Here is a 20,767-nt window from a genome sequence, read left to right on the forward strand (position 1 = left end):
TTTTCCCACTCTATAGAGGGATGAATAAATTTGTTTTTATTTAGCATTTCCCAACGTTTTTGTGTGTGTGTGAGAGAGAGAGAGAGAGAGAGAGAGAGAGAGAGAGAGAGAGAGAGAGAGAGAGTGTGTAATTGTCGTAAGTGAGTGCTTCGGTTGTTGGAAGAGGGATGAGGTCGTTAGTTTGTTTACGGCGCTGTCTGTCTGTGGAATATGTGAAGGATTTTTCGGTTTTAGAGGGAGTCTTTAGTCAGAGCTAGTGCCGGTCAGTGGTTCTTGTGTGGGACAGTTTTTGTCGTATGCTTTTCTGGGAGTTGTTGGTCTTCTTGTTGGTGTGCTGTTTATTTGTGTGTGTGTTCCGTTTTTTTTTGTATTTCCTTGTTGTGTTTGTGGTTGTTTGCGGTTGTGGTTGTTATGGCGGCCTTTATCCATCTCCAGCAACCGAAGATCAGGGTGAGTGTTGTTTGTTGTTTTGTTTGTGGGTTTGAATTCCGCCACAACTCATACATATTTGCAGTTTTCCCAACCTAGAAATTCTTATGCTGTTTATACCATACAATTCAAATAGTTGATCTCAGCAGCTTTCATTTACGTTCACCCTTCACGCATCAGATTGTCGCTGTTTCTTGAGGACTGCCATAGGTTACATACTGGACATTGTTGCCATAGGAAGTGCCAGTGGTTTGTAGTACAGATGTATTACATCGAGTAAATATGTAGTATTTGGGGAACAAGTAGACCTACATGAAGATATCCCAGGATATTCTCATGTAAGCTTGCTAAAGCCGAGAAACAACTACGTTGCTGAGGTGTTCGGCTCCAAGTTGTTTTGCACTAGCTTCACACAAAACATTCGAACAAACTCCTGGCGAACCAGTGACACCATCTGCTATGCACTCAGCATTCAAGACTGGTCTTGCCGAATCCTCTATTGCATCTCTTACCTCTGTTTATGAAGCAGTGTGCAATGGCAGCTCATTCCCTGATTTACCTGGACTCATTATTCCTGCTCCTTTTGCATCCCCAGCCAAAGTCGATTCTCCACGACGTTCAAATAGAATTATACGAATACCTCAATATTTACCTTGTGCAGTTAAAATTAAATGGCGGGGTGAATGTAATAATAATTCATTTACATATATTTTAATCTTTATTAGGTTTCTGGAAAGAAAACTATCATGCCAGCTTTGTCTGTCCGTCCGCACATTTTCTTAAAAACTACTGAGGTTAGACGGCTGCAAATTGGTATGTTGATCATCCACCATCCAATCATAAAACATACCAAATTGCGGCCCTCTAGCCTCAGTAGTTTTTATTTCATTTAAGGTTAAAGTTAGCCATAATCGTGCTTCTGGCAATGATATAAGCCAGGCCACCACCGGGCAGTGGTTAGTGTCATGGGCCGCGGCTCATACAGCATTATACCGAGACCACCGAAAGATGGATCTATTTGCGGTGGCTTTTATTATACGATGTACAGAAAACTCGACTGCACCGAAGAAACTTCGACACATTTTTACTTGTTTACCAGTGGCCCGGTTGACAAGCCTATTCATCTGAAGGCTTATCTGTTTAAGCAATAATTGTATAATGCCCACAGGAACCGAATTCTGGTCTGGCACAGGGACTAAAACCACAGAAGTATTTTCCATCTACTTCTGTGAAGAATTTTGTGGAAGTGACTCCTCTGAACTTGATCACTTATTTTGTTATTTCTATCTTTAATACGAGTATCTTCAAATAACTACAGATTTGCACCGACAAAAAGAAGGCATTCTGTGCAAGTAAATGGCTTCAGTAGAATGCAAACCTTGCCAGTAAGAAAGGCCTATCTGAAACTGATATACTGTACTTTGTGTCAGTAGAGAACAGATAGAATCTCATTAAATTCATCAAGAAGTGATGAGATCGACAAAGAAGAATAACTGAACCATTTCTAGAAGAAAGTGAACGCCTATTACCGTCTTTGGTACTTGGAAATCATCATAATTCGAGAAAAGCAGTTAAAAGCACACAAACAGAAAAAGAATTAAAGACCTGCTTAATATATCAATTATTTTACATTGCATCGGTCTTTTTGTGGCATAATCGACTTACCGTCAGGTAAATGACACAAATGGTAAGAGTTTAGAGAAGAATCGAATAGTTTTCGGATGCGCTATTTTTATTTTTTTAATTTTTTTTGTGGAAAAGTAATTTTGCCGATATAGTAGTAAATTTTGTCTTGGGTTGTTACGGGAAATTTACTTTTGGCCTCTCGGGCCCCCTCCCCCAAAACTACCTTCCCATACTGCAATGACGATCAGGCTTCATTTTTTCAGTGTGAAATTAACACTAGATTTGGACTTGAAGCCACACGCGCCAGGCTCTGGTTAACACCCTCGTCGGCAGAGGCTCATGCACCACAGAGTGAGAGAGACAGAGCCACAGAAACCTTGACGAAGAGGATGCAAGTTTGATAAGAAAATTTTAAAGAAGCATCATTTCACATAAAAACATAACATTCAAAGCAACAAAATCAAAAGAATTATTTAATGATTCTTATTACTAACGGAAAGGAAATCTCTTCTCTTTTAATGGTTATTTTATTCACGACACAGACGACGACGCCGCATCGATATTCAGGGCCTCATTAGAATGAAAAATAATATTTTTCACAAGATATTATTCAATCAATGCTCCATTCATTTTTATAGGTAAAGAGCAGGAAAGTCATGAATGATGGAATATAACAGAGACTTTGCGTCACACGCATACGAGGCAATAATATAATATATATATGTATATATATAATATATATATATATATATAATATATATATATATATATATATATATAATATATATATATATATATATATATATATATATATATATATATATATATATATATATATATATATATATATATATGCAGTATGCATATATATGTATATGTATATGTATATATATATAATATATATATATATAATTATATATATATAACTGGTTATGTTGTCGTTTCTAGAGAACTTCAATTTAAGGAGGAACAGGATAACCAGAAGACGTGATAAATTGCAGACATTATTATTTCTCAGAAATTAACAGAGGCACAGCCGAGCTTCCGGGAATACACAACTTTTCCCATCATCAGGGTCACTTATCTATAGAATGACATGAAAAATAAAGAGAAACAGTAAGAAAACTATGCTGATTGAATAAATCTAAAAGTATTAAAACAGTTATAATTGACAAAACTTTAAAATACATAATAATATAAAGTAAAAAAAGGAAAATAAAAACCTAAGTTAACTGCAAAAGAGCAATGACTAAGTAATAGGAAATCACGTACTAAACAGAAATCGTCAAATAAAATCACTGAGAAGATAGATACTGAGAGAGAGAGAGAAAAAAAAAATAATGAATATTCAAAATAAAAATGATAATGTAGTACAAAGTACTGGAGAACCTGCTGTTCATGTCGTAGTTAAATGACAACTGGGCGAGTTAGAAGACTGCGAATGGAAGAGGGTGAAATGGTGTGGAGAAAAAAGAAAAAGAAAAAAGCAAACTATGCAATGAACAATGGAACAGAGGTGGTTTGGCTATTGAGTGTTGGTGATTGTTGTTTAATATGGAGGGACTCTAAAAAGGGAAGCGAATGGCTGTTTTTTGTTTGTCCAAGTATTTGAAAATCACTGTATTGTGTGTAATGGTGGCAGGATATAGCATGAAGTCTAATGGCACTATTTTCTTTTTTGCTTAAAGCTAAGCTTGTACGGTAGCTGACACCCCTATGAGAGTCGATGCGCACCTTAAGTAGGCGCTTGGTACATCCCACATAGGTCCCAAAATTACATTTAGGGCAATTAAACTTGTAAACAATGCAGGTACGCATCAACTCCGGGAGGGTGTCTTTCACGCGGAACAGTCTTCCGACTGTAAGAGGGTTATTAAAAGTAAATCTGAAGTCAACATACGGATACAGATGGCTCAAGAGTGACAATAATTTTCGTTTGATTAGGAAAGAATCGTTAGTGAAGGGTAGAGAAACATGCATTATCTTTTTGGGAACGGTGCAGACTACAGATTTTGGCTTAAAAACATTGTCTAAAAAATTTTTAACGATTTTATTGAACATGTTCAAGGAATAGCAATTATTCTTAAAATACGTCTCTAAAAACTGACCTTCCAGGTGAAAGTTATTCCAGTTGGAACAAAGGGAAAAGGCTCGATGGATCAGAGTTCTACACGAATTAGCCTTGAAAACAAGGGGACAATGACTAAAAAAGTTTAACCCAAGGCCGGTAAACGTTTTCTTTCTAAAAATGCCGGTCATAAAATTTCCCTCAGATCGAGAGACCAAAATATCTAAAAAGGAAGTACAGCATGGCCATTACATTTCTTTTCCATAGTAAAAGTAATATTGGGATGAAAGGAGTTGATGAAATCTAAAAACAACTGGGCATGACATTCTTCAGTAAAAAGTAAGAAAGCATTGTAAGGACGGGATTGAGTGATATACTGGCTGGGTGTTGACTGGTTTATTGGTGATTAATTACTGAATGAATGTACATGTTGTTTTAGATTTAGCTGGCCTTGTGCCAGCACGGGCTCTTGCTCCTAGAGCAGCCAATCTTCGAAGGTGTTATTGGCCTGTGCGAGCCGCAAAGTAGCATCTACACACAGACAGTGCAAAACAGAGGTAATGTTTCGGACTTCTGTGTTTGTCAGCAGACAAACAGATGGCGATTGTGAGAGACATAATAAATGTACAGTGATAAAACATATATCAATGAAAAGGCCAGGAAATTATACATTTGGCCAGTTATATGAGATTCGAGACGGATTAATAAATACAATGCAGTAGCATAATATATGTGAAATGGCGAGACGTTTGGCGTCTTCACAAACAGAAACATATATCCAGTTTGATACAGAAGATTCGGTGGAACATTATGAGTACATGATCGGAATGCTTGCATGGCAATGCAAGTAGTGGTGATTGTACATATATCAAGACAACAATGGTTAGTGAGAAACAGACGGAAATATTGTATGGTAGAAGTTGCGTTCCTTGAGAGAAAATGGGGTGTTCTTGTTCCCTCTCTGTCTGGGTCCCTCCGAAGATATGACGCACGAACGTACACACGCATGTGCTCGAAAGAGACCGCCATTGGCGCGATGGATGGGTCTCTTATAATACCGCCCCCCCCCCCATCAAGCAAGGTATCGATGCGGAAATCATTTTGCTGACAATTGGAATTGGCTTGAAGGGCTTGGGCTAGGGGCGGGTAGGAGGCTGAAGGGCGGCGCCGGCCGGCAGGAACTCGAGGAGGACGGGAGTGGGTTGAAGGATGACGTTGGATGATCCTTTGGTAGCCAGCTCAAGGGGGACGGCAGTAGGCTGAAGGCTGATCCTTCGGTAGCCGGCTCGAGGGCTGAATGATGACAGTGGCTGATCCTTCGGTAGCCAGCTCGAGGCGGGGGCGGCAGCAGGCTGCCTGGAGGTGGAGGCGTCCAGGGCTCCAGTGGTGGGGTGGGTTATCTCGGAGGGTCGGACATCTACTGAGAACTTGGGAACGGCGGGAGGCGGTGAAGGGTCTGTTGGAGCGTGGGTCATCATCTTGGGTCGGCCGTCTGCAGTCAGCTCCTTCGTGTCACTCCGGGGTCACCAGTGTAAGGAAGGAATTGAGTGACATACTGGCTGGGTGTTGACTGGTTTATTGGTGGTTCCTTACTGAATGAATGTACATGTTGTTGTTTTAGATTTAGCTGGCCTTGTGCCAGCACGGGCTCTTGCTCCTAGAGCAGACCGTAACTCTATGTTGATGATGAGTCTGTGAGATGGGTAGGTTGGATGAAAACTTTATTATGACGCATAAAAGTGATTTTGGTGGGGGTATGAATGTACAGAATCTTCAAAGCTGTTATTGGCCTGTGTGAGCCGCAAAGTAGCATCTACACACAGACAGTGCAAACAGAGGTAATGTTTCGGACTTCTGTGTTTGTCGGGAGACAAACAGGTGGCGATTGTGAGAGACATAAAAACGTACAGTGATAAAACATTTATCAATGGAGAGGCCAGGAAATTCTACATATGGCCAATTGCATGAGATTTGAGACAGATTAATGAATACAATGCAGTAGCATGATATATGTGAAATGGCGAGACGTTTGGCGTCTTCACAAACAGAAATGTACACACAGTTTGATACAGAAGATTCGGTGGAACATTATGAGTACATGATCGGAATGCTTGCATGGCAGTGCAAGTAGTGGTGATTGTACATATATCAAGACAACAATGGTTAGGGAGAAACAGACGGAAATATTGTATGGTAGAAGTTGCGTTCCTTGAGAGAAAACGGGGTGTTCTTGTTCCCTCTCTGTCTGGGTCCCTCCGAAGATATGACGCACGAACGCACACACGCATGTGCTCGAAAGAGACCGCCATCGGTGCGATGGATGGGTCTCTTATAATACTGCCCCCCCCTCCCCCCCACAAGCAAGGCATCGATGCGGAAATCATTTTGCTGACAATTGGAATTGGCTTGAAGGGCTTGGGCTAGGGGCGGGTAGGAGGCTGAAGGGCGGCGCCGGCCGGCAGGAACTCGAGGAGGACGGGAGTGGGTTGAAGGATGACGTTGGATGATCCTTTGGTAGCCAGCTCAAGGGGGACGGCAGTAGGCTGAAGGCTGATCCTTCGGTAGCCGGCTCGAGGGCTGAAGGATGACGGTGGCTGATCCTTCGGTAGCCAGCTCGAGGCGGGGGCGGCAGCAGGCTGCCTGGAGGAGGCGTCCAAGGCTCCAGTGGTGGGGTGGGTCATCTCGGAGGGTCGGACATCTACTGAGAACTTGGGAACGGCGGGAGGCGGCGAAGGGTCTGTTGGCGCGTGGGTCATCATCTTGGGTTGGCCGTCTGCAGTCAGCTCCTTCGTGTCACTCCGGGGTCACCAGTGTAAGGATGGAATTGAGTGACATACTGGCTGGGTGTTGACTGGTTTATTGATGGTTCCTTACTGAATGAATGTACATGTTGTTGTTTTAGATTTAGCTGGCCTTGTGCCAGCACGGGCTCTTGCTCCTAGAGCAGACCGTAACTCTATGTTGATGATGAGTCTGTGAGATGGGTAGGTTGGATGAAAACTTTATTATGACGCATAAAAGTGATTTTGGTGGGGGTATGAATGTACAGAATCTTCAAAGCTGTTATTGGCCTGTGCGAGCCGCAAAGTAGCATCTACACACAGACAGTGCAAACAGAGGTAATGTTTCGGACTTCTGTGTTTGTCGGGAGACAAACAGGTGGCGATTGTGAGAGACATAAAAAACGTACAGTGATAAAACATTTATCAATGGAGAGGCCAGGAAATTCTACATATGGCCAATTGCATGAGATTCGAGACAGATTAATGAATACAATGCAGTAGCATGATATATGTGAAATGGCGAGACGTTTGGCGTCTTCACAAACAGAAATGTACACACAGTTTGATACAGAAGATTCGGTGGAACATTATGAGTACATGATCGGAATGCTTGCATGGCAGTGCAAGTAGTGGTGATTGTACATATATCAAGACAACAATGGTTAGGGAGAAACAGACGGAAATATTGTATGGTAGAAGTTGCGTTCCTTGAGAGAAAACGGGTGTTCTTGTTCCCTCTCTGTCTGGGTCCCTCCGAAGATAAACGCACACACGCATGCTCGAAAGAGACCGCCATCGGTGCGATGGATGGGTCTCTTATAATACTGCCCCCTCCCCACAAGCAAGGCATCGATGCGGAAATCATTTTGCTGACAATTGGAATTGGCTTGAAGGGCTTGGGCTAGGGGCGGGTAGGAGGCTGAAGGCGGCGCCGGCCGGCAGGAACTCGAGGAGGACGGGAGTGGGTTGAAGGATGACGTTGGATGATCCTTTGTAGCCAGCTCAAGGGGACGGCAGTAGGCTGAAGGCTGATCCTTCGGCAGCCGGCTCGAGGGCTGAAGGATGACGGTGGCTGATCCTTCGGTAGCCAGCTCGAGGCGGGGCGGCAGCAGGCTGCCTGGAGGAGGCGTCCAAGGCTCCAGTGGTGGGGGTGGGTCATCTCGGAGGGTCGGACATCTACTGAGAACTTGGGAACGGGCGGGAGGCGGCGAAGGGTCTGTTGGCGCGTGGGTCATCATCTTGGGTCGGCCGTCTGCAGTCAGCTCCTTCGTGTCACTCCGGGGTCACCAGTGTAAGGATGGAATTGAGTGACATACTGGCTGGGTGTTGACTGGTTTATTGATGGTTCCTTACTGAATGAATGTACATGTTGTTGTTTTAGATTTAGCTGGCCTTGTGCCAGCACGGGCTCTTGCTCCTAGAGCAGACCGTAACTCTATGTTGATGATGAGTCTGTGAGATGGGTAGGTTGGATGAAAACTTTATTATGACGCATAAAAGTGATTTTGGTGGGGGTATGAATGTACAGAATCTTCAAAGCTGTTATTGGCCTGTGCGAGCCGCAAAGTAGCATCTACACACAGACAGTGCAAACAGAGGTAATGTTTCGGACTTCTGTGTTTGTCGGGAGACAAACAGGTGGCGATTGTGAGAGACATAATAAACGTACAGTGATAAAACATTTATCAATGGAAAGGCCAGGAAATTCTACATATGGCCAATTGCATGAGATTCGAGACAAATTAATGAATACAATGCAGTAGCATGATATATGTGAAATGGCGAGACGTTTGGCGTCTTCACAAACAGAAACATACATACAGTTTGATACAGAAGATTCGGTGGAACATTATGAGTGCATGATCGGAATGCTTGCATGGCAATGCAAGTAGTGGTGATTGTACATATATCAAGACAACAATGGTTAGGGAGAAACAGACGGAAATATTGTATGGTAGAAGTTGCGTTCCTTGAGAGAAAACGGGGTGTTTTTGTTCCCTCTCTGTCTGGGTCCCTCCGAAGATATGACGCACGAACGCACACACGCATGTGCTCGAAAGAGACCGCCATTGGTGCGATGGATGGGTCTCTTACAGTATCATCTACATAGCGTCTATAAAATATGGGTTTAAAAGTATCTGGGTACTGATTAAAGAATTGTTCTTCTAAATGGCACAAAAATACTAGCGAAAGAAGGTCCTAAGGGATAGCCCATGGCCATACCATCAATTTGCTTATAAACTTTCCCATTAAAAATAAAATGAGTATCAATGACCGAGTTCCAAGAGTTTTTTGAAATTACTTCTCGTAAAGCCGTGGTAAATGGTATCCGGGTTGGGGAATAAATTTCCGAGGATAATATCAGTGGTTTCGAAAACAGGGACATTAGTAAATAAGGAGTGAACTTCAAAACTAACCATGAACGTATGTGGATTTTGCGCAAGAATGTCGTGGATTTTGCGCAAGAATGTCGGGGACAAAAGAAGAAGAATTTTGCAGGGTGAAACGGTTACTCGTTACGTGACTGAGAAGGGGAACAAGGTACTTAGCTATTTCGAAATTAGGTGAGTTGTAAGCAGCAAGTATTGGTCGAAGGTAAAGGTGTAGTTATACTGAACCTCGATGATTACATTGAAAAAATGAATTGTATTTTGTCCGACTCCAGTAAATTCTCTGAAGTAGGTGCTCCTGAATTTATTACCGTTTTTAAAATTGAAGATAAAATTAATCGTACTTTGAAGCAGCTTAAAGATGACTCCGCTATTCCTGAAAGCACCTATAATTCTCTTTTCCGTTCAGGATCTTCTTTTGCTACCTTATATGGACTCTCTAAAGTTCACAAGAATGGCATTCCCCTTCGACCAATACTTGCTGCTTACAACTCGCCTAATTTCGAAATAGTTAAGTACCTTGTCCCCCTTTGATCGTGGGACTATGTTGGATGCACGGAGACTGCTGAGGTTTCGCATTGAAGTACACAGAGGACTTAGTTTTAGAACTGGTAGTAGGCTGTCCAACCCTGAACATTCCAACATAAGAAATCACTCCAAAACATGTAACACCTACAAAGAATGCAAAGACTTCAAGTTGTTGGAAGGGTTAACAATGAAACTGGCCTGAACATTTTAGAATCTCTTTTCATAGAAAGGAGAGTTCTAACTCTAAATACCCAGTTGTCTTCTACGCAATTGTTTGTAGCCTAATTTGATGTTTTGCAGACTGTTGTCATTATTTTTCAGAATGTTTCCTTTCAGTCTGCTCACTTCCACTGCTCGGGTGGGTTCTTGTGTGCAGTTATGTGTTGAATCTGTTTTCCTGTTTATCTTTTATCTCATACTTTTGATTGATTTTCTGTGTTTTAGTTTTTTTCAGTATAACTTATATGAATGTTTTGAAATGTAAAGTTAAACTATTATAGTGTCTAAAATTTTATCAGCCTGGAAAATGCGACCGGAAAGTACGTCGTGAAACGTCGGCCAATAAACTGTTTTATGTACAATGCCTGTCCCTGCACTTCACGTATATATATATATATATATATATATATATATATATATATATATATATATATATATATATATATATATATATATATATATATATATATATGTATGTATGTATGTGTGTACGTATGTATTTATGTATATTATATTTTAGCTCTCCCATACAATCTTCGTTTCCTTTTCACATTAGCTTTGCTCGCTACACCCATTAATACATTACCCAAAAAGGATTAAGAGTAAATTAAACAAAATGGTGCAGAAGTCATTTAAACATGATTAAATTTGAAATGGTAATTGCCATCTATTTATAAGATTATCAAAATAAGTAAAATAGCAACAATCTGCTTTTGTCATAACAGTCAAGTGGGACGAGATGGTAACAAACTCCCGTTGCGGGTTAGTGCCATCAATGGACCTCACGAGGTGCACAGTAGGCATTACTTAAAGTTATTTACAGCGTCACTTCGGCCCTTGCTGCAACCCCTTTCATTCCTTTTACTGTACCTGTATTCATATTATCTTTCTTCAGTCTTAATTTCCACCCTCTCCTAACAATTGTTTCAGAGTGCAACTGCTTTGAGGTTTTCCACCTTTTACAACTTGAAAACCTTTTTACTCTCAATTTCCCTTTCAGCGCTGAATGACCTCATAGGTCCCAGTTGCAATTGCAGTTCTACGAACTTTACAGTATTTGTCCACACTAAGGAATCATATAACATATTTCCTTATAACAAGATTCTTTTCCAGTTTCTAATCAAGAAATACTAATTACATTTGCTTATCCTGCTGTCTTTTGTTTTACAGTACCATTGTTTCTCTCTCTCTCTCTCTCTCTCTCTCTCTCTCTCTCTCTCTCTCTCTCTCTCTCTCTCTCTCTCTCTCTCCTTACTAAATCAGTCTCCTCATTACTCAGTCTCATCACTGCTCATAATTCTTGAGTTTTTATCTCCATACTTAATCTGGGTTGGCCGTCTTTTGTTCCTTGTTTGTCTTATTGTATGATGAAACCAGGCGAGTATTCTTTAATTTTAGCCTCTTTCACAACGATCAAGCGGTTTGATTGTGTGCTGAGCTAAACACCTAATTAAACGTAAAAATAAAACAAACAGGTTGCGCATTCACTCTCATTAACATTATTACTGCAGTGATTAATCGTTTTGAATATTTAGGAAAGCGCTTGTATACATGAATTTCATTGTGTCAAATCTTCTTTTTTTTATAGAAGATAGTTGATTAAGTGTTAGCTTTTGGTTTATCTGTATATTACCGATAGTCGACTGGCGGTAATACAAGAGGTCAAAAGCACCATCTATATTTAGAAGTTTCACCGGCTGATTATCGCTGTCACTTGAATGCAAGGCCAAATCTTAAGGTGGTTCTGTTTAATTAAGCTGTCTATTGAGTTGTGACTGAGATGCTTAAAAAGTCTTTTACCCATCTGTTTTCAGTCATCAATTCACAATTGAATCTTTACTTACAAGAGTTTGCCTTATTTCGTTATCAAATGTATTAGATGGCCTTCTGTTTAATAAATGAATGATATTTCATTTGTACTTCGTGGTCTATTCTATTTTTCTAATGATCTTGTTTTGTCATATTTCTCTTTGTTTATATTCGTTAATTTACTTTTCACTTTTTAGCTGCCTTGGATGATCAACTCCTACACCAAATATATAGTTCTTGTGCATCCAGTCTCATTTATTCTTCATCTGTGTTATGTTGTTGTTTAGCCAATCTTCATTTTAGCAGAAATATAGTTGTGAAGCTATTTAATTGTGACATGTTGGTGCATTTCAGTAGTATATTACCCAGCATAAGGAATGTTCAAGAGGCAGCGCTCTAAATTACATTTGTCCTCCACGGTCAGTTTCAGTCTTTAATCTTTATTCTTCCTGTGGCAAAGCCTATGGTCGGTAATGTATGGCCCTTGGTAAGGTATACTCATTGCCTGTTTAAAATTAGTTTTTCAAACTGTGGTCTTTCCATTTTTTGGGACATACATGTTGTCGTATATTACGTTACATGGTTGCTGGTAATCATCAGAATTATGTCAATAGATAGATAACAATTGTTGTAGCATTTGCAAATTACAACAAAAGTGTAGACACTTTGGTATGAAGTTTTGAAATTGGGTTCATCTGGCAGAAATGAACACAGAATATCAAAGATGTAGCATTCAGGATTAGTTTTGTTGAAACAGCAGTGATGCAGTCACAACAGTACTGGCATTAAACGATTAAGATAAAATAAGCACTACTGCTCAGTCTAGACAACTACTGTCTTTGGCAAATGAATGCCGAACTTTGGATGCCCTGCCAACTTCAGGTGACTGAGAGCGTTTTAACTCTCATCATCGATTGCTTTCGGTGGCGGTTGCTTTGTATTTAGGACCAAATCAAAAGGTCACCAATAGGTTTACATAGCATAAGTATGAGAGCCCTTTTTTTGTGGGGCCCCTGGACAGCTTCCTAACTTGTCCACACCTAAATCCGGCGCTGGCTAAGGGGAGCTATGGCCACTAGCTGCTTTATTCGTGATATATTCAGTTGTCTGTCTTCTTTCAAACTGATTTTTCAGTCCATATTTATCAACTTGCTTTCTTATGATAGTTCTCTTAATCATCCAGTTCAAGCAGTGCCCCAAAGCCCAAACAAAAATGAGTCTTTTATTTAGTAAAAGATGCAACTTTGTCTTGCACTGAATGTAGGCTTGGCAAAAATTTCAAGCCTTTAGCTGAGAGCCTAAGGAGGAACATGACACTTGCCTCCCGGAGTCCTCGCATTTCAGTTTAGTTGAATAGAAATGTTGGTGTAACACCTCATGGTTCATGTGATCTCAAGTTAAATTTAGTGTCACACCTTTGCCCTTAAACGACATTACATTCGTTCACTTTCTGCAATATTTTGTGAGTACTTGCAGAAAAATGAGTTCATAAAATCAGAGAGTAGAGTGCTAGTGGTTAGGGAAGAGCACAAAAGATTACCATCAACTCTATTTCTGGTAAAATTGTCCACTTGGTAGTTGTTGCGTGTTAACCTTGCTAGGATATTGCGCATGCGGGAGCTCTGCTTGCCTCTGGTGCATTGTGGATTGTGATTGGAGAAGAATCCCGCCAGATTTTATAGCCATAAGATGTGTAAAGTCCCCGCTTAACGGGTTTTCTATAGTGAACCTCCCGTTTTCTACGGTGCCTTTCCCACAAGCTTAGGTCACGCAAATAGCCACATTTTTATCTATGTAAATATGTATCTGTTATTGATTCATTTGTGCTTGTTTATGTTGTACATGTGTCAGAACATTATTGTGTCAATTTGTGTACTTTTATCTTTACATGTTATTTGTATTTATCTGTCCTGTTTCACATTGAGAACAATTGACCTTGGGTCACCTGTATCCTATTGTATGCCTTTGTATGACGTCCGCGCGCTGCTTTATAAGCGACCTGCTTCCCTGACGGAGATCCTGAAGGGCCACCCGAAGGCCTTAGTGTGGGGACCCGACCAGCAGCAGGCCTTCTCCCTGACGAAGGCCGCCCTTGTCAAGGCAACCGCCTTGGCCCACCAGGACCCCAGCGCCCCCTCCAGCTGACGACGGACGCCAGCAGCGTCGCCTGTGGGGCCATCCTGGAACAGGTCACTGCCGGAGCCCCCAGCCTATCGCCTTCTTCAGCAAGAAGTTCAGCCCCACAGAGTCCCACTACAGCACCTTCGACAGAGAACTTTGCGCAGTGTATTGGGCGGTACGTCACTTCAATTCCTCCTGGAGGGTATGCCCTTCACAATTTGGACGGACCACCAGCTGCTGGTCCACGCCTTCACAAAGCAGGGGGACGCATGGTCTTCCAGGCAGCAGCGACATCTTGCGGCCATCGTGGAGTTCACCTGCACAATCAAGTACCTCCCTGGTAGGAAGAACCCTGTAGCAGACACCCTCTTGAGGATCGAGCTCAATGTGGTGCAGCTCGAGATCGACTACGAGGACCTCGCCTGGGAGCAGACCGCTAACCCAGAGATTCCAGCCTACCGCATCACCATCACGTCGCTCAAGTGGAAGGGCGTGCCCCTCGCCCTTGGGGGGCCATCACTGGTGAGCGATGTAAGCACCAGCCACTCCCGCCCGCTAGTACCCGCCTCCCGCCGCCATCTGGTGTTCGATGTCATCCACGGGCTGTCCCAACCCCACCTGGGCAAGACGACGGCCAAGCTGTTGGCAGAGAAGTTTGTCTGGCACAGTATGTGGAAGGACGCGACGGCCTGGGTGAGGCAGAGCATCCGGTGCCAGACCAGCAAAGTAGGGCGCCACACCGAGTCGGGGGTGGGTGAGCTTCCCCAGCCGGGGAGATGGTTTGGACACTTCCATGTCGACGTGGTAGGCCCCTTCCCCCATCAGGTGGGGCCAGGTATCTCCTGACGATCGTCGACTGCTTCACCAGGTGGCTCGAGGTTATGCCCATGCAAGAAGCCACCGCCAGTGCGTGCGCTGAGGCCCTCCTCACCAGCTGGATCAGCCGGTTCGGTGTCCTGGACCACATAACCACTGACAGGGACCGCCCTGGCACGCCTGCTGGGGACCTCTCACCACAGTACCACCGCTTACAACTCTGCGCCAACGGATTGGTGGAAAATTCCACAGGTCCCTGAAGGCGTCCCTCATGGCCCACTGCACCGCCGAAGATTGGAAGTACCAGCTGCCTTGGGTCCTCCTCGGGCTGAGGACCGCCCCAGAGCCAACGGCGACCTGTCCACAGGCAGAGAAAGTCTACGGGGAGCCTCTTGTAATCCCAGGCAAACTCATCACGGGAGATCGCCACAACCTGACAATCTAGAGGCTCCGTGACACGGTCAGAAAGTTCGCCCCCTGCCAGCGGACGTATACCGATAGGACGTCACTTTTCACGCCTCCCGGCCTGTCCTCCACCACCCACGTCTTCGCCAGGAGCGACGCCGTCCGCCCGCCCTTAACCAGGTCTTACTAGGGACCCTTCCGCATGCTGGAGAGGAACGACAAAGCATTCCGGCTGGCCATGCATGGGAAGGATGACAGGGTGTCTGTAGACCGCCTCAAGCCCGCCCTGTTGGAGGAAGACGTCGACAATACCACGCAGCGCCCTCCGTGGGAACCGTCGCCCCCGCAGCCAGCCCAACCCAAGAGAAAGTCACTTGGCCGCCCCTGGAAGGAACCGGATCCAGACAGCGCCACAGCCAGCTGCTCCCGCTCACACTGCACCCCCCGGCTGACTTCGCGGAACCACGGCACTCTCCAGCGGCCCAGCAGATACCTAATTTGATCAAACGTTACTTATGTCTTGCGGGGGGGCGGGGGGAGTATTGTAAAGTCCCCATTCAATGGGTTTTCTAATAGTAAACCTCCCGTTTTCTTTGGTGCCTTTTCCACAAGCTTAGGTTACACAAATAGCCAAATTTTTATCTGTGTAAATACTTATCTGTTGTTGATTCATTTGTGCCTGTTTATGTTGTACATGTGTCAGAACATTATTGTGTCAATGCTTGTACTTTTATCTTTACATGTTATTTGTATTTATCTGTCCTGTTTCACATTGAGAACAGTTGACTTCGGGTCACCTGTATCCTATTGTATGCCTTTGTATGACGTCTGCACGCTGCTTTATAAGCGGCCTGCTTTCTTAATAAACCAGCAGTACATGTCCTCCTGCTCTCTTTTTTGCACCTCTTACAGATGTATCAAGATGTGACCATTAAAGCCAACGGTTAGCCAGCTGTATTATTAACCCTCTACCTCAGGCCACTACCGCCACCACGTAATAATTGGCGACAAGATTTAGTACCCGAAGGCAGAGAAAATCGTATGGTAGCCATGTTGTTGGCATTTTGGTGGTTTGTTCATCATCTGGATTGCCAAGCGGCCGCAGTGGTGCCGGCCACCACAGAATGGCGTCTGGGCAACGTAACAAATGAATAGTTTGCAGTGGCTAATGTTTTTTTGATTTTAGCTTATGGAAATGAATTGTCGTTTCATAGCCTATTATGGTAGCAGTATGCTTAAGCTACTGTGATTTTGGTTGTCCTTTTGACTTGTCTTGTGGCCTACATTAGGTTACTCTGTGTTTGCTTAGGCTATGACGGTTTTGTTACATTAAGGTAATTAGGCCTCGTTGCTTATGGATTATTGTATTATGTTACTGGTACGTATCCTGCAATATGTTTATTAAATAATTCAGGAACCTGCAGTAATGGTTTTGTTTAATCCAAGTTAATTACCTTTGATTTATATGTAATAATAAGTCTGGTACTGAAGTGTAGTGGATATGGCTACTCCACAGATTAAAATTGATCCATTTAACCCCTCCAAATTTTCTTTTGAATCATGGTTGAGTTTATTGGAAGCAAATTTTGCTTACATGTCTATAACTGACAGTGTTAAAAAGAAGAGCGTTCTTTTGGTGTATGTTGATAGTATGATACTGAAGTGCTTGCAGTTCTATGTTATATATGTGCACCAGATTTGCCACATGCTGAAACATATGAACAGTTGTTAGTTTTGCTCAAGGCACATTATGATATTAAACCTAGCTACCACAGAAGTTTACTAACTTTCCAGCAAAGATGGAAAAAAAGGAGGAGAGTCTTTGAAAGCTTTGTATGCTGACCTGAAATCTTAGGCAAAAGATTGTGCGTTTGGTACACAGTTTGATGCTCGAGTGAGAGACCAGTTGTTTATGGCTTTAGAGTTTAGAGCATTAGAGCATGAAGTTTATTTTGCCAATTTGGTTGTTGGAAACTTAGATTTAAAGTCCATGATCTCTATTCAGATTTTTGAAAGGGTTTTGCATTTAGAGAAGCTTTTGTTTCTGAAAAGTCATCCCCTGTACAACAGGTGGAGTCATTTTTTAAGGAATCTGTATTTTGTAAACATTGTGGATACCCTCATGATATTGTGAAATGCCGTTTTAAAGATAGGGTATGAAAATAAGAATTCAATTCTTTGTGGCAAAGATTTGATGGGTAAAATTGGTATTTACTTGATGGTCATAGTTAATTCGTCTAAAGTAAATAAGATTGACAGAAATGTTCAGGATTTGTTTGATAACTACGAGGTGGACCCTAAGAAATCAATTGTAGGTTTGGTTGCCAAAATTCATGTGAAAGGTGATTCACTACCTAAGTTTAGAAAGCACAGAACTGTTCCTTTTCATTATAAGTCTATGGTTGAAAATGGTTTGCTGACTTGGGTTAATGATGATAAATTCAGTCTATCAGTTCAACTGAATGGGCAGCTCCTATTGTTACTGTTATGAAATCTGATAACTCGGTTCGTGTTTGTGGTGATTTCAAGGAGTTAAATCAATGTCTAGATTGTGATCAGTATCCATTGCCAAAGATTGATGAATTATTACCAGAGATTGGTAAAGGGAAAATATTTTCCACTGTTTATTTAAAACATGCTTACTTACAAATGCCAGTGGATGAAGAAAGCCAGAAGTACTTGGTAATTAATACCCATAAGGGTTTATTTAAGTTTAAAAGGTTATCTTTTGGCCTTTCTTCTTCCCCTGCTATTTTTCAAAGGTTTATTGCTGTTTGTTATCAGATGTTGATGGTGTTGGTGCATATTTAGATGAAATAATTATCAGAGGAGAAACTGAAGAGGAGCATGACCTTAGATTTAGTAAAGTCTTAGATATTTTGCAAGAGCATAATATTCAGATTAATAGTAAAAAGTCTGCCGTCAAGCTACCTTCATTAGAATATTTGGGTTATATTTCAGGTGAAGGTGTTAGACCTTCTGCTAAAAAGTTTCAAGCTATATTTGATGCTCCATCTCCCACTTCTGTTGCAGAAGTTCAGTCATTTCTTGGTATGGTTACGTATTACTGGAAGCTTATCCAGAATTCCTCTAGTAAGTGTGCTCCCTTGTATGGCCTGTTGAAAAAGAATGCAAAGTTCAAATGGAGTAAAATTGAACAAACTGCTTTTGAAACTGTGAAAAAGATTTGGCTGAAAGTCCATTGTTATGTAATTATGATGGAGAAAATTCATTGATTGTGGAAGCTGATGCTTCAACCATTGGAGTTGGTGGTGTTTTGTTACAGAAAATTGATGGGAAAGAGGTTCTCGTATGTTTTGTGAGTAAAAAACTGACATCAGCTGAACGGAACTATGCTCAGATAGATCGAGAAGGCCGTGCATTGGTAGGAAGTTTGAAGCTAGGACTAACCACAAACCATTACTTGGCTTATTTGGTAAAGGACGTCAAATTCCACACCAAACCAATGCATGCATTCAGCGTTGGGCTTTACTGTTACCTCAGTATGATTTTGACCTTGTCTATAAGGCAGGCAGAGAGAATGTTGTGGCAGATGCACTTAGTAGGTTACCTATTAAGGATGATACTGAGTTTCACATCATTGTTGAATATATTAAGCTGGTAGAAGCAGTAGATTTTGATATTTCTTTTCAGGTTATACAGAAATGTACTAGAAGGGATGAAGTTTTAAATGAAATCGTTCAGTGCATTAAGTTTGGTTGGTCTAAAGGGGATCCAAGATTGTCTGAGTATGGCTCCGCAGAAAATTGATCTTAGTGTATATGATGATGTAGTACTGTATAGAAACAGAATTGTCATACCTACTCTATTGAGGTGTAAAGTGTTGGATCACTTACATAGTGGTCATAATGGTATAAATGTCATGAAAGCAGTAGCTAGGAATTGGGTTTGGTGGCCTAAGATTGATCAAGATATTGCAGAGGTTACAAAGAGTTGTCATACTTGTTGTACTAATTACCAACCAAATCAAGTTCCTGTTCTTTTTTGGCCGTCACCTGGTAAAGTGTGGTCTCGATTACACGTAGATTATGCTGGGCCTGTGGATAAGTATTTTCTTTTGATTATAGATGCATTTTCTAAGTTTATGGATGTCCATACTATTTCCTCAACCACATCAAATGCTACTATTGAGTTGCTTAGGAAAATCTTTTCTAATTTTAGCATTCCAGGCGAAATTTTATCAGATAACGCACCATATTTTGTTTCTGAAGGGATTAAGGCTTTTTATAAGAAAAACGGTATAGGTCTTATAACTCTTGTACCATTTAATCCTTCATCACATGGATTAGCTGAGCGAGCTGTGAGGACTTTTAAAGAAGGCTTGAAGAAGTTTAAGAGTGGGCCTTTAAACACTAGGCTTTGTAGGTTCTTGTACAATTACAGAAAAAGTTCACATTCTAGTACTGGAAAGTCACCTGCTGAACCATTGTTTGGCCGTTCCTTTAAAACAACCATTGAATCAGTTAAGGCACATTCTCAGAGAAATAGAGATTTTGAAGTTTAGTCAAAGAAATTGTTCTCTCAGGAAATTCCTAAGTATAATGTTGGAGATGCAGTGTTCGGGAAAAAATTTGGAAAAGGAGAGCCCTGGGTTGAGGGAGAAATTTCAGAAGCTTTAGGAGTAAGATTGTCTTATGCAAGTTCATAATTTTGGAAATATGTTCTAGAAGAGACACCATGACTAATTAATGCTTAGATTTACTAGTAATTGTTAATCCAACTAAAGATTCTTTCTCACATGTTGTTTCTTCTAGTGGTGTAGATGAATCTTGTAACGATAATCTACCTGCAGCCTCAGGAGGTTGGGTAGAATCATCTGATAATGATGTACCATGAGAGGGATGAATCATGTGTACCCCATACTCCAGTTTTAAGGAGATCAAGCAGAGTTGTTAAACCCCCTGATAGATTGAATTTGTGAAGATTTATTTTTTGTTCTTGATGCGGGTTTTTTTGATGCTTATTGTTTAGTTTTATGTTTTATCTTGGGGAAGGAACTGTTGTGTATTAACCTTGGGTAGGAGATTGCGCTTATGGAGCTCTGCTTGTCTCTGGTGCATTGTGGGTTGATGTGATTGGAGAAGAAGCCCGCCGGATTTAGTAGCTACAAGATGTAGCAATATATAACCATTAAAGCCAACGGTTGGCCAGCTGTATTATTAACCCTCTACCTCCGGCCACCACATAATAGTAGTAATAGCATAAGTTTACCCAAAGAGAAAGGACTTTCTTACTCTTAATTGTTTAGGAAAATATAGTGAAAAATAAACATTTTCTTTGCCACTGTATTGTTTAGAAAATCTGTATCCGGCATTCATCTCACTTCATGATTTTTCACACACATTTACATTCACTATAGCAACACCGTAAGAGAGACATAAAAGAAATTATAAACCTGTCTTCATGCTGAATTCCAAAAATAACGTATATTTTGTACCCGATTTTAAATCCATAGAGAGCAAGGTCCGTGAGCATTTTTGTAAAATGAACTGACAAATGGATGTAGGATATGTCCTTTCATCCCAGTGTATTTGGCTGCATTAATACCAGTA

The 20,767-nt window shown here is 41.6% G+C and overlaps 1 protein-coding gene across 1 annotated transcript in view; it reads left to right on the forward strand.

Annotated features, from left to right (window-relative positions):
- Nucleotides 1–20,767, forward strand: part of LOC136850244 (proton-coupled folate transporter-like) — a 344,294-nt gene that overhangs the window by 18,871 nt on the left and 304,656 nt on the right. The gene's annotated exons all lie outside the window — the stretch shown is intronic.

Source organism: Macrobrachium rosenbergii, chromosome 21 (genome assembly GCF_040412425.1).
Source record: "Macrobrachium rosenbergii isolate ZJJX-2024 chromosome 21, ASM4041242v1, whole genome shotgun sequence".
NCBI lineage: Eukaryota > Metazoa > Arthropoda > Malacostraca > Decapoda > Palaemonidae > Macrobrachium > Macrobrachium rosenbergii.